Genomic DNA, 10,531 nt, shown 5'->3' with positions numbered 1-10,531 from the left:
GCAACGCCTGATGACTACAATACCACGATTGCAAGTTAGTTCCAAACATCTCTTCAAACAAGTCAGACAGCAGGCCACTGAAAGTGAGTGAAACTTACATCACATGATACTATCGAAGTCTAGTGCAAAAATTCGATTAAATTTAGATTAATATAGTATGCCCACAAAGACCAAAGCGCAACTTAGCGATAGGCAGCTTTCAAAATAGTGCCCACTCTCTCCCATTCATAGCCATGGCCGAACCACTCTTGAGAAGATTTGGCTGAAAAACAACGCCCATTTCCACTGTTGCCTGGGCTGCAACAAGTCACTTTTTGCTCTTTGCCTTTCTTTCCAGTGCTTTCCCTTTAATTTTTCTGCGTCAAGTAGGAATTAAAGGAAATGCCAGTTCTTTTTTCATTCACGAAAAACGGATAAACGGATTTTTATTGACCATTTGCAAAAATCCAAGTTTGCTGTCGTGCCCAGCTGTTCGGAGTTTTATTTTTTTCATACATAATGCCAATCCCAACAGGTATTTTAGCTTTTCTCTGCAGACTATCCATTTAAGTGTAATCTCTCAAGGGGAAGAGCACAACCTCAACGGCTTTAGAATTTCTGGGATAATTTGCTGTCCTCATGGTTCCCGACCCTATAACCTAGCGGCTAAGAGAAAATATATTGTTGCGATTTAAGTGCTTTTGCCATCACCGTAACTTAGAAAATCAAGTAGCGCAGTTAGGAGTGGTAAAGGCAAAGCTGTTCAATGGTAAGAATACATACTTCTGCTAGTCTGTGCATGAGAATACTGTGGTTTGGAAAATACAATCTCTCACTAATGTACAGAATATATCTGCAAAGGGTTTGCGGCTTTGTGCACAGCTTTTAGAGAAGGCTGTCTGCCACCGAAATGAGGAGGTGCTGAGGATATTCGGCACTCAGCAGTCTTTTGGCTTGACGATTGAATGCATCCAAGATACAGTGCGGGCAAGATTTGCCGAGAGCATTCTTTACGCACAACGTGGCAATAACTCGTTAAACAAGCTTAGTGCAGGCGGACTTGAAATCATCAAGCCGAAAGACTGCTGAATGTTGGCTATTCCCAGCACCTCCTCATTTCGGTCGCAGAGGGCCTTCTCAAAAAGATGTGCACAAAGCCGGAAATGTGCGAAGCTTGCGCACAGCGTATGCAGAAGGTAGCTGTGATACCTAACATCCAAACGCTACCACCCAATCTGAAAAAGGTGGCTGAGCATCCCGACGTACAATTCGTGTTCTCTGCCCCCCACAAGCTTTCAAAGCGTACGCATTTCGATGCGGGCGAAATGTGAAAACACCCGTGTACTTAGATTTAGGTGCACGTTAAAGAGCCCCAGGTGGTCCAAATTTCCGGAGCCCCCACTATGGCGTGCCTCGTACAGTCGACTCCCGTTAATACGAAGTTCACGGGGACCGCAAAAAACTTCGAATTAAACGAACTTCCAATTAAGCACAAAACACAAAAAACAGCACTTTATTTGTGGCGAAATCAAGTATTTTCTCTAAGAAAAATAGTCGGTCATCTTGCTTTGCTTCTTCTTGTTGAATCGCGCTGCTGAAAGCAAGTTCTGCAGGCTGCAGATGTGGCGGAATGCTTCTTCCGCGTTACCTTCAGCGGCAAAGAAGCGCTCCGCGAGAGCAAGGCCCGCAGCTACATCGGCAGCCTTAGGTTGCGGCTCGCCTTCAACCTCATCGTGGCTTTCCTGGGTCACTTCCTGGGGCCGAATAATCTCTACAATTTCGCTATCCGTCAGCGCACTGCACGTTTCGACCGCCTTGTCTACGGCGACGTAATCTTCAAAATTGACGTCCCCGAGAGCATCACCAAAATCAGTGCCGTCAAGCTCGCTTGTTGACGCTTCCTCCGCTGAAATTTCAGAGGCATCCTCCGAAGAAGCTGCCACAAAACCGCAAGCCCTGAAGCAGTTTGCGATTGTTTCTTGCTTCACACGATCCCATGCTCGCGCCAACATGTGGATGGCACTAAGCAGGCTCACCTCGTACTTTGTGGAGCTATCCATACACAAAATCATGCGATCGAGGAGGTGCCGCCTGTACAGGACTTTAACATTCTTGATGATGCCTTGGTCCATTGGCTGCAAAACAGCCGTTGTGTTTGCAGGCAAAAATGCGAGGCGTATTGCACTCAAGGCTGGCACATTCACGTGAGCACTGCAGTGATCGACAAGGAACAACACCTTGCGGTTCGAAGCAGCAAACTTGCGGTCCAATTTGCTTATACAGCTCTTGAAGATTTCGCCCGTCATCCACGCTTTTTTGTTCGCCTCATAGTCCACAGGCAGCGTCTTCACGCCTTTAAAACATCTCGGCTTCGCGGCTTTCCCGATCACAAGTAACCGACATCGTTCCGTGCCAGTCATGTTTGCCGCGATCAGCACCGACACTCTCTCCTTGCTGCGTTTGCCCCCAGCACAGTCGTCGTTCTTGAATGTCGGGGTCTTCTCTGGTAGAAGCCGATAGAAGAGTGCAGTCTCATCTGCATTGAAGATGTCTTCCGGTCTGTATACGGCGAGATATTCACGCAGCTTTCCGTCCTTCCACGTGGCGCATGTTTCCTGGTTAACGGACGCCTTTTAACGGTTAACGGTTAACGGAACCGTGGTTCACACTTCTTGCAGTATAGACATTGTTTCTGCCACTCGGTCACACGCAGTGCAAGTTGCGCAATGTTGCGAAACATGCGGACCTCCTCCTTTCAGCGACCGCACATGTTCAGCTGCAAGAAGCTGCAAGAAGTGTGAACCACGGTCCCGAGAGATATAGATTCTTGGCAGATGCAGAGAAACAAAGGCACGTGAGGTTTTGGAAGCATTCTATATAAATAAGAGAGGAAAACACTGTGTTACTGATATTTCCGTGACCCTCTTCAAAAGCGAAATGTCTTATCTTCAACAGTATGGTAGATGATGCATTATGGTCCTTGTGCGCATGTATGCGATTTTCCTTATATTTGCAGATTTTTTGGTGAATAAAGATAGATGAAGTTGGCGACTGTCCTGTGTCATTCTCCCTCTCGTGATCGCCTTAGTTGACGCTGTTCCTTCCTAATTTGAGTAAACCATATCTGCTGCTAAACATTGGTCACAGCCAAATAACGTTGCTGTGGAGAATACGCAGTGAAAAGGGGGCCTGAGGAGCACTGGATATATTGCAGTTCGCTGGGAATGGTTCAAATGAGATACACAAGGTATGATCTACACACGGTAAACTACAACAGTCTGCAAGCGCACTCTCTCAGGGACTGACGCGCCGGTCACGGTGCACAAGTGAGAAGCCAGACGCAGCCACCAGATACTATGACCATGAAGCGATGCGCACGTGTGGGGTGCGAGATCAAAAAAGAATGGTAGACAGCAACTGTGAGAAGGAGAGCAGACGGGGCCAGCGCGAAAGCAGTCATCGTCTGAAAAAGATATGCGTAATCTTCCTTGAATATAGCCAAGGTTTTTCTTTAATCATTAGTTGATTTTGTCCGCGTGTGATTTATCCGCTGTTATTCAAGCCCTAAGGTTTAAAGTTGTAGCACCATCGTTCAATTCAAGAGCTACTACAAGGTCACTTGTGCACAAAGGCAAAATCGTAACAGCAGTCATGGCCTTGCATCGTTCCCACGTGCTTCACCCTTTCCTTCTTTCAGGCAGAATCAAAATGCTGCTTTCGTCTTTTCTTTTTCATGGCTTTGCACAGTTTATCGCTTTGGCAATGCTTGGCCAGCAGCATGCATTTGCACCGTCAGGCAATAAGAGCCGCATGGCCAGATATCTACGCCAGGCATAACGCCCTGTTGTGGGCCTGTCTCGCAGCAGCCGACCTTGTTCATACATCGCACGCTTGAGAGCAGCACAAGAACAGAGTGCAAGCGCTCCGTCCCATGGTATTTTTGCATATTTCGTGGGGTTTCTTTGGAATGTAGAAAAAAGGACTACGTGAGGTATATTGCATTCGAAATAATTTATTGAGAGGTTTCTCAAGGTGCTCTACAACTTTGCGTATCACACTTGGGGTCTGCAGCGAATACTTAAAAAGTTGATTAATTAAACATAACTAATCCGTTAGTTAAGGGGAAAATAAGAAATTGCCTGAGTAGCACTAGGCCAGTGCCAAAATTATGCATTCGGTTCAACTCGTGTCCAGCGTGCCTTTCATTTTTAAAACTTTGGCTCAAGTTATGTGGGACAACTTATATATAAATATAGATATATATATGTATATATATATGCACACACACACACACAGACACACAGTTAAACCTCGAAATAACGAACTTCAATATAGTAGCTGACCGATTTTCCGGACCTGGAGAGGACCAAAATATAGTCCAAATAAAAGAACAGTCCGAAAAATCCGTGAGCCGATAAACCGAACTTTATTCCAGCTAAACTGGACTGAAAAAGTCGTGGATGGTCCCCTTTTTTAAATTCCTGCTTTTTGTTACGACGTCTGCTTGCATCTGTGCAAGCGTCATGTTCTCGTCATACACACTAGACTACAATATTAAAGCATTGACAACATCTTCCGTTGATGATTGCGGGCGGATAGAGGTGTCACCTGCGTCCCGAGTCGCTTTGAGGCAGTGCAGTCACCTTGCACACGATCTTGTCATCCGTAAGTGCCGCGCGCAACTATGTTGTTGTCAATCGCAGCAAACTCATGAAAAGTAACAGCAGCGGAAAGTCCATCCCACTGCTGCACAAGTCGGCCATTCAGCTGCTTGGCAGTGTCTGTGTCTTCAGCAGTGCCATTTGCCTCTTCAGTCACAGGCTCTTCAGAGTTGCAAAATCCAGCATGCCTAAAGCAATTTGCAATCGTCGAAGGCTGAACAGGTTTCCAGGCATCCGCTATCGTGCCAAGTGCCAAGAACTGGTTAACAGAGTACGTCTTCCCATTGTCAAAGCACATGAGTGTGCGGCCAAGTTAACGGGGCCGGTAGTGCACTTTGAGGTCCTTAATAACCCCTTGGTCCACTGGCTGGAGCACACTTGTTGCATTTGGCGGCAAGAATTCAAGACTAATAGCTTGCAGGTTATTTAGGGCGCCGTGCGCCCTGCAGTTGTCTATGACTATTACCACTTGCCTCTTCTAGCGCTCAAACATTCGGTCCAGATGGCGGATGTAATCTTCGAACATGCTTTGTGTAATCCAGGCCTTTGTATTGCTGCTGTACCACACAGGGAGGTTCTTCCCTCCCTTAAAGCAACGCGGGTTTTTCACCTTCTCTATCACTAAAAGGGGCAGCTTCTCTGTGCCAATTGCGTTTGCCCCGACCATGACTGTTACCCTCTTTTTACTATGCTTCCAACCAGCGCAGGCCTCATTAGTAAAGGAAGGTGAACGATCCGGTAGCATTTTGAAGAATAGGCCTGTCTCGTCACAATTGAAAATGCCTGCAGGAGCGTACACTTGTAGCAGAGCCTTCAACTTACTCGTCCAGTAATCCATGATAGTAGATTGATCCACGGCACTGCTTTCCCCGCAAACTTTCTTGAAAGACACTTCGTGCCTTTTCTTAAACCCACGGATCCACCCATCGGTGAACTTGAAGTCCTGAATGCCCATTTTAAAGCTAGCATCTCGGCTTTCTGCATGAGCGTGTTGCCCAAATAGGGAAGGTTCTTTGCTAGCACTCCTTCCAACCACAGCTGCAGGGCCTCTTCAAGCTTCGGACGTTGTCCTTTCCAGTCATTTTTTTGTAGTTTTGTAGTGCGACTGGTGAACTGCAGACAAGATCTTTTCTTTGTTTTTCACGTAATCATACAAGGTCTGTTTGGAGATATTAAACTCCTTCACGACGTTGACTTGGGTCTGTCCTTGCTCGATAAGCCTGATGATGGTGGCCTTCTTGTCTAGCGTCACGATCGAATATTTTTCACGCTTCTTCGACACATTTGGTGGAGGCGGGTGAAGAGCAGGGGCCATGGCATCGAAAACACGTCCCTTGAATGGACGGCTGCAACACACTGAAATAGCGATGATTTTAATTGCAGTGTATTGGATGAAAGCCGGTGGATCACTGCTGGACGAAAACATGCGCGACACCACCTACGACACCAAGGCAAAACTGATGATAATAGTGGTTACTGCGAGCATCATCAGTGTCCAAAACTGGCTGCGCATGACCGGTTTCCAGCTCTCAAAATCGCTTTCGCCGCAGGCTACAGGCAAAAACATGGCTTTTAAGATCAGCGTTTCTTACAACAGGCGCAACTGTTGCCACGTGAATTTGGATGCCTCCTTTACTTGGTAATCGAATTACTATACCGATCCAAGCCACTTCACGTCCAATCCAAAGCTATTCAGGCTCAAGATTCAAAATGGCATCCTCCCTGACTCGTAGCGCTGGTCCATCGCGGCAAATTTTGTCTAGAAAATCTAACTTCTGGCTTTATGCTGTCCGAAAAATTGGTCGCGAAAATGCATTAGCTCTATGAGTACTCTGATGGTGCGTTTATGAAGTCGGGAATATCCATCAAGTCCGAATTTTTTTAGTACGAAAAATCGGTCGGCTACTGTATAACGGAATTCTCGATATAGCAAAGTACTTTTCATTACCTCTTGTCTATAAAGCACAATGTATTTAGAATCTCAATATAAGGAAGTGTGTTTGTATGCGATTTCAATCTAACAAAATTTCCATTCTGCCGTAAAGGAATGCTGAGACAGTTGGGTGTCACAACAACTAACAGTGTACTAGGTCGTGCATACATAGTAAAGCGTGTGAGCACAAAATGAAAATAGTTGGCTGGACGCAATAGTTGAGAAGGGGTGATTTGCACGTGAAGGAGCCGGTAGTATGCTACTCAGCGCCATCATATGCGAGCTTCTGAAATTGTGTAGCCAGTATCAGCCACCATGAAGTTAAACCACAAGCTAGAGTCATATCTTTGGCCACAGCAACATTGAAAAATGCGCCCTTCTGGACATGCAAGAATATGCGAGAACATCCTGCAAAGGCCATACAACCCGGAGCAGACGCTACGCAGCTTTTGAAAAGTTGCGATCACACACAAGGGACCGTGTGTGCTCCTGCGTACTGCACTTGCGCCTCTGCAGGCTTCCTGTGTACACAGAGCTGTTGCGGACATTCAACTAAAACTGTCTAATAAACGTAAACATCCACGAACGCAGATGGTCAAATGAATTAATTACAGGCGGCTGCTTGCAAAATCACCTCTCAAATCGTGCGCGACAAGAGTGATCGCTGAAGTGGAGCCGCATCACGTTCCGTATTAAGTCCAAGTGCTGTAAGACACTATCGCACCCCGCACACTTTGCGTGAGGGCAGTTGGCACAAGTTGAAATTTTTGGCACGCGTCTCGGCTGCACATGACTGTAAGTACGGCTTAGTGCATACGCAGCCGCGCACACTGCTTTAGAGGTAATCTGCCTCGTGTGCCAAGAGTGGGCATGCTGAGACAGCTGGCATCATATAAGCTGTCTTCACGCAAGTTTAGTATTGATGGTTGCATAATCTCGAGTTTCGGTAACTCGCTGGAGCAAGAGGCAAATGAAGCATTCGCTTCCCACTCTCGGCGCTTTTCATTATAGCGCCATCCCAGTGTGGGTGACGCTATCAGCCACAATGGCAGAGTGCACGCAAAAGCATGGCTGGCTTCGCCTGATTCGCACCGCCGATGTGAAAATATCGACGTAGCATGAAACTGTACCATTCGTCGCAGACTCCAAATTTCGTCAAAATGAGTTTTCTTCCGATTCAAATTTGCTCTTTTCGACTGCCCAATAATTAAGAAAATTCCGCGGCCCCATTCCGTGTAGAAAAAATTGATCAGCGACTGTACTTATTTGCATAAAAGGTCGAATTTCAACACAACGAAATTTTGATATAACGAAGCAAATTGCCAATTTTACCTACTTTGTTATATCGAAGTTTAACAGTATATATATGAACGAGGAGAAAGGGAACCGAAGGGCTTGATGTTTATTAATCATATCGTAAGAAGCCAACAAGCAAAGACACCAAGAACAGCATAGGAGAAATTACTTGTAAAAAAATATTAATTAATGGAAATGAAAGTGGATGAAAAAACACCCGGCCACAGGTGGGATACGAACCGATGGTTTTGCATTACGTGTGCGATGGTCTTAACAACTGCGCTACCGCAGTGCTGTTTCCCCATCCACTTTCCGGCATTTATATTTTACTACTAGAACTAACCCTGGGGGTGTCAGCTAGCACCACCACCCGCAAACGTAGGCGGTGGGTGCGGAACATCTTTTCTGCCGCAGGCGTCACGAGTACACGATCCCTTTTGGTGACGGCAACTGGTCAATAAACCCACACATGCTACCTGTAGTTATCAATGTGGCCTGATTTCAGACCCTTGTAATGTAATGAACGAGAAAAAAGGAAACTGAGGGGCCCGATTTTTATTACTCATGAGAAGCTAACAAAGACACCAAGGACAACATAGGGGAAATTACTTGTACTTACTAATTAAAAAAAACTATACATTTTCCCGATTTCCATCCGTCTCCGCACACATGATCACTTTCCTTTTAATTGTGGCATAACGTGTCTTCGCAGTCGGCACTACATGCTGACAGAGCAAACGCAGAAAACGGGAAGACAGACGGTGTACTAACTTAAAGGGCCCCTCACCAGACCCCACAGCAAATTTTGGTTCTATGCTGAAAATTGTTGCGTGTGCTCTAGGGAGCGTTCTGCTGACAAATTTTTTCAAATCAGCTCCATTAATAGCAGAGCTATAAATATTTCAGTGTTGCGAACCCATGATTTCAGGAGGTGAGCTCCACTGCATAGTGAGACACTCTCTCCCCTCACCCAGTCAATTGTTGAACAATTGTTGAGCTTTGGCCTCAGTGATAAATTCTCAATTTTTCTTCTCTCCATTGGTGATGCCATCCGTGAACTTGACCACTCCGACTGCTTGAATAGTGGGTAACAGTACCAGCTGCGAACGTACCACATACAGCTTCTGCACTGATGACTTGTTTTTCCACCGCAGGTAGCTGTTAAAGCCCCAAGGACTACGAGTGGTTGACCCGCTGCAACCATAAGCTCACCCTTTTGAGCTTCGAGATGAGACAGTATTCCGGCGAACATGGTAGGCGCTACAGAGACCTCAGCACCACTGTCCACTCTGAAGTTCAATAGCGTGCCGTTCACCTGCACTTAACGTACTTCGCGTTGGAGCACTCTACTGTCACAGTGTGCATTTCTATAGAGCTCACGGAAGGCTTAGGTCGTTGCTTCTCCGAAGACCGCTTCTTTTTGAGACAGACACTTTCGAAGTTCTCGGAGCATAAATTGCAAACAGAGCGGCTAGCAGGGCATTCATTGCACAGGTGTAACGCAAGGCCGCAACAGGGGCACATATGAGCATGCTTTGGAGCTGGTTCTGTCTTGCTTTTGCGAAAACGAGTCATGTCAACAGCAAGAGGCGACAAATCCACACAGTCACGGGCTTTGCGCTCGTTTTCATCGTATTCATGCTGTCTGGCGTGTGTGAGAGATTCTTGGAGCATCATTTGCGGGTTCTGACACAGCTGGTCGGAGAACTTCCTGTATTGCAGCGATTATTTCTACTCATCTTAGCGGTATTCTCATGCACAGCTTTCTTATTGTGATGCCTCCCTTACTCAATGCTCCTCACGGAGCCTGTAAGGTATCTTGAAATAAATGAATAAATAAATAAAAAGTTGACCATAGACCGGTCTCATGCGAGCCTTGCCTCAACATTCGGTAACAGATAGTTGCAACGCTTTACCAAAGTTTTGAGAGCGGTAAAAAAAGTGGTTTCTCCTGACTGCTGAATACGGCAATGAAAGCTAGTCGACTCATATAATTCTTTGAGCAGATGTACGAAGTGAGCCAAGAAAGCCTTCTTAACAGTGGTGACGTTCTTCACGTCGGCTTCCCCGAGTGCCATTGATGCAAGAATCTTGCGCGCTTTTGGTCCCATGCAGGAGAGCATTAAGCGTACCTGCACTTCAGGAAGAGCAGCACAGAGTCCTGTAGTGAATGTGTAGTCCTCGAATGGAAGCCATGCAGGCAAGAAGCCTTGGTTTTTAAAGTTGAACTGCGGCGGTGCATGGAGCTGAGCTGCTAAGCCTTGAAGTATCAGCGGGGCTGTCGTTGCAATAGCGGCTGATGCCGAGAGATTTACCCTTGCATCGTCGTTCATGACTGGGCGAATGAGCACTGGGGCGGCAGTAGCAGAAAATGGGGGTCCGCTCTGCTGCTAATGCTAATGGGGGTCCACGAGGATTCACAGAAACTTGCACATTTCTACCACTTCTGACACTATGCAGTGCACTCCGATCACAACATAGTTACTGTGGCGGGAAAAGAGTCCCGAGCCTTTATTGCCAGGCGTATTTATACAGGAGGCATCTCTTACAGGAGGTGTGACCGAACAGGTATAGAGAGCACAGTATGTAGCACGCCCTACACTACACCGTCCACAGTAAATGTAACTTATTAGTTCGCATGGAGTTGCTCATACAGCCAGAC

At 46.4% G+C, this 10,531-nt stretch overlaps 1 protein-coding gene across 6 annotated transcripts in view; it reads right to left on the bottom strand.

Annotated features, from left to right (window-relative positions):
* Positions 1-10,531, bottom strand: part of Unc-115a (actin binding LIM protein Uncoordinated 115a) — a 593,933-nt gene that overhangs the window by 225,252 nt on the left and 358,150 nt on the right. The gene's annotated exons all lie outside the window — the stretch shown is intronic.

This window comes from Dermacentor variabilis, unplaced genomic scaffold, assembly GCF_050947875.1.
Source record: "Dermacentor variabilis isolate Ectoservices unplaced genomic scaffold, ASM5094787v1 scaffold_12, whole genome shotgun sequence".
In the NCBI taxonomy this organism is placed as follows: Eukaryota; Metazoa; Arthropoda; class Arachnida; order Ixodida; family Ixodidae; genus Dermacentor; species Dermacentor variabilis.
Note: the sequence above shows the minus strand (reverse complement) of the source record. Positions and strands in the feature narration are given on the sequence as shown.